The 4,695-nt window shown below is 36.9% G+C and overlaps 1 pseudogene; it reads left to right on the top strand.

The window, feature by feature from the left end:
• Positions 1-2,160: 2,160 nt before the first annotated feature.
• The window catches only part of LOC106323484, a 4,867-nt pseudogene continuing 2,332 nt past the window's right edge, over positions 2,161-4,695 (top strand).

The following is a 4,695-nucleotide window of genomic DNA, read 5'->3' as shown; positions in this document are numbered from 1 at the left end:
CCTTAGAAAACATGAATTCGGCCAAACAAATAGACGCAGAGCGACCTTGGCACGTCGCTCCGGGTTTCGGGAGCGACCTCAGTGGGTTGCTCTGAGAGGTCGCTCCGGCTCCATTGTGTTGTCATCACGCGATAGACATGCGAGCGACCTTGGGGTGTCACTCTGTCCAAGTCGCTCTAGGCTTCGGGAGCGATCTGGAGTGGTCGCTCTGTTAGGTCGCTTCGGGTCAGTTTTCAGCTTCCACCGGGATGAGATGGCGAGCGACTTCTCGGGGTCGCTCCAGCGAGGTCGCTCTGAGAGGTAGTTTGGAGCGACCTCATGGCGTCGCTCCGTGATGTCGCTCCCATGCTCTGCTCGTCCAATGATCACCTAGAACACTTCTTTTGAGCTCAAAATGCACCCAAATGCCTCCAAGAACTCCATGTGGTACTCCAACACCTGATAAATACTCATGTATGTAAAATGCAACCTAAACGTGGCTAAATCCTAGTCTACATGATCAAAATGCACATGGGTGAATGGATAAGACAATGGAAATATGCAAGACATCACAGCTACACATATGTTCCCTGCTTGTGCCTTTCATTCACAATCTGCAATTCTTCCAAGAACCATAATCAATGTTAAATGAGGTAAAAGTTTTAGAGTCACAACAGACTTTGTATAGCCAAGCCCAATAAACCAAGCACCCAACATAACATCCCCACTTGCCTATTTGTGCAGAAAATGACTTGATCATTATATAGTAGCACCGAGAAGTTAGATGGAGAATGAGGTATGAATGCAAAGTATACAAAACAGTTAAAATTTTACTGATTATGGGAAATATAAGAAATCAATTCTCTTGAAATGACGTATAACTGTCCAATAGCGTGACAGAAGTACTTGTTCATGTTCTAACCAAACTTCCAATTCTAAATGTATATATAAATCTATTAGAGTTATTGAAGAGCTCTATTGCAATATTTGTTAGCTAAAATAATTCATCCAACATAATAGGAAAAAGAAACCAACGTAATTGTAAAGCTAACCATCAGCTGAGATGCTTTTGCTGTCGTGACACATTACAAGCTTAGTGATTTCACTGTCAAAAGCAACAAACTAAGCAGTCATATACATCCGGGACATTTATTTACAAACAGTTCCTAGCACAGAAAAAGCATATTATTATGTACGGATGATAAGTTTGATGCATAAATACAGTTTAGAATTTTTTTCAACTGAACATTTGTGTCTACTGAATTACCTTACAACACCTACTGCATTGTGATTTTGGCATGTTAAAGCTGAGAATCAACATTGGAGCTTGCATTAGCATTTGGAACATGAAATATAGCACCATCAATTTCAAGTGTTAATTCCTAATTCCATTGACAATAGCTGTGCAAAAGAACTCTGCTAGTAAGGTAATCGTGATTAGTAATTCTTTACATCTTAGTGTACGTGCAACTTCAAAACGATAGACACTTACACAAACCATCTAATGATATGTTTACCTCGTCGTATAAGTAATCTATGTCACTTCCCTCCCACGGGTAACGTTGCTGGTGCAGATCAATTCCCTCCACTAACGCTTACAGAACAAAGAGGTTTATTGAGCTTTTTTTAATGAATCTCATTTCAAAACGTGAGTTATAAAGTATTTATTAAATCATTAGATAAAATAAATAAGTGTGGGTCCCACAGAGAAAACCGAAGAAGCAAAGGTTTCCGACCTTCATAAATATATATTTGTTTCAGCCATCAATGTACAAAGAATTATTTAAATCAGTGGTATAAATGTTGTTGTTTAGATCTCAATAATCCAGGTTCGAGTCACAGACTTGACATTTTTCACACTTTTTAAAAGTGGAACTCACATATCGCTGACGTGTCGTATCAGAAGTGATGCAACTGCCCTATTATAACGTAGATTTTTTATTTCTAAATACAATTCATTTTTATATATTTTCTTTTCATCTCCTTCGTGTCTTCTCTCCCATTATACATCCACCTTAACTTTTCCTTTCCTATGTTCAAATGAATCCACTCACTATAAAGGTTTTTTTTCGTCTATTTAACCCCAACCCATTTTGTTTGTCCAAAAAAAAAAAAAACCCCCCAACCCATTCCATATAACGTCAAAAACATTATTGGGTTTCATTACAAGAACACAAAGACATGGGTTTCACTAAAGATCAAGATCGGTTCTGTTCGCCTAAGCTTCCTCTGTTTTCGTATCCAATGAACAGACCATACGAACTCCGGGATTAGCTACACCGCCCGTTACATCGCCGGTTCTGTTCCTTTTCTATGGGAAGAAGCTCCCGGAAAGCCTCGTTCTTCCGCTAGAAAACCGCAGAGAACGAACCAGACCCGAGAAAACAGAGGAGTTGCGAGATGCTTGGACCTTCCTCCTCCGCTTCTTTTGCCAGGAGAAGCTTGTAAATCGTCCACGGCAAACGAGCCTTCTCCGACAACTGTTCTTGACGGTCCATACGATTTCGTCGCCGTTCACTGTCGCTACCGAGATCGGCGACTGTGATTAGGAAGTTGAGAGGTGTTCCGGCGCCGGAGTAAAAGAGATTGTTTGGGTTAAGTAGATGACTATTCACGTTTTACAGACGGTGGCTGCGACTGCCGGAAGGATTGGGCTGGCGGAGGATATGACTTCGCCGGCGACGGTGGTACAAAAGTGAAACTTTTCAGACGACTTAAAAAGAAAGGAAACCTTTTTAATCTCTCTCATGCAACAAAGTCAGACTTCTTGTAAGTTTACTTTTTCAGCTGAACACAAAAATCAAAAGTTGCGTACTTTTTTCACATATCCAAAAATATTTATTTATTATTTACTTTATTGTTTAAATCTTAAAATAAGGAAGACAAAATAATATATTTTTGGTTACGAGGTAGGATTTTTTGCAAAATTGACCTACAACTCAAAGTCAAACACAAAATTAACCTCCTTTTTTTTTGGAAATTAGTTTTCCCCTATTCCCCCCACAAGTTCATATAATTCACGAAAATGCCATCAATTTTTTTTTCCGAAAATAACATTTTTTATCTCTCACCCTCATCATCTTCAAGTAATTACAAGATCGTCATTGTCATCAATACCCTAACCACCATGAACAACCAATTTGAAGCTCTTAATGCTTCCAAAATCGATTTACCCTTTTTTTTCTCCATTCTTATGAACTAAACACAACATCTCTCTCATTTTCTCTCCACATTAAGCTAAAAAAACCAAGATTTTGATTCTACATTTTTTATGGTTCATAGAGTCAAAGAAACTAACGATTCTGGGTGGGTCACTTTCTTTTGAGATTCTGTGTTCTTGGAGAAGCCTTATGTGTGCTAAGGAAGTTATCTCACCAATTTAAGGTATGAAATCGAGTTTTTTCCAGATCTGTTCGTCCAGACGACTTCCAGGTTAACGCAGAGGTTATTTTTGCAATTGACTTTGAAATCTGCTTTCTGAGACGACTGAAAGTTAAGTCGTCTGATTTTGTTTGGTTACAAAAAAATCTTCAAAGAACCTAGACGACTTACATTTCAGTCGTCATAGGTTAGTTTTGCATTAGACTGGATTATTCCAGAAGTTTGACTTTCCTGGACGACTTACATTTCAGTCGTCTGGTGAAAATTGAAATATATTTTATTAAAACTAGACGACTTACAATTAAGTCGTCATAGGTTAGTTTTGCAATTGAAAAAAAACTTCAATATTTAATTATACCCAGACAACTTACAATTCAGCGTCCGCCCGATGACTTACATATAAGTCGTCCAGGATTTTATTCCGAGATTCTGGTTAAACCTCGTAAATCCTGGACGACTGAATTGTAAGTCGTCTATATATAATTAAATATTGAAGTTTTATTTTTCAATTGCAAAACTAACCTATGACGACTTAATTGTAAGTCGTCGAGTTTTAATAAATTATTGATATTTGAATTTTTCACCAGACGACTGAAATGTAAGTCGTCCGGGAAAGTCAAACTTCTGAAATAATCCAGTCAAATGTGAAATGTAAGTCGTCTAGCTTTTTGGAGTTTTTTTTAACCAAACAAAAGTAGATGACTTATTTTTCAGTCGTCCCGGATAACAAATTTCAAAGTTAATTGCAAAAATAACTTCTTCGTTGGTTAGACGACTTATATTTTAGTCGTCTGGAAGACTTAGATTGAAGTCGTCCGCGTCGACCTAAATGGACGACTTATCTGGAAGTCTACTAGATGACCTCCGTGGATGTCGTCTGCGTCAATGTTTAATAAACTTGCATTTTCTCTAAAACTATAAAGACTTTTTAACATTTTCTTGTTAATTCATATTTATTAATGAATATTTGGGCTACTGAATGAAATTTATAACTTAATTGGTGATATTTATGAGGTTACCAACATTCACGTTAATTAAAGTTTCTAACTCATCTGAGAAGACTTTCGTGTAAGTCTTATCCGCTAGTTTTTAAGTCTTCTACGCTAGTTTTTGAATAACTTGTATTTTTAAGAGTGATAAGTAACTTCAAGATATGTAAAACTCATATTTTCAAAATATATTTTCTCCCTTAGTTTTATAAATTTGACTAAGTTTTTCAGCACAAACTTATAAAAAATATGATATGCTTTGACTAGTTACTATTGTTTGTTTCCATCTCTTAAGTATTATTGTTATAGACACTAATGATGATTATTGTTATGAGTTGGAAGAAGG

Source organism: Brassica oleracea, chromosome C2 (genome assembly GCF_000695525.1).
Source record: "Brassica oleracea var. oleracea cultivar TO1000 chromosome C2, BOL, whole genome shotgun sequence".
Lineage (NCBI taxonomy): Eukaryota > Viridiplantae > Streptophyta > Magnoliopsida > Brassicales > Brassicaceae > Brassica > Brassica oleracea.
Note: the sequence above shows the minus strand (reverse complement) of the source record. Positions and strands in the feature narration are given on the sequence as shown.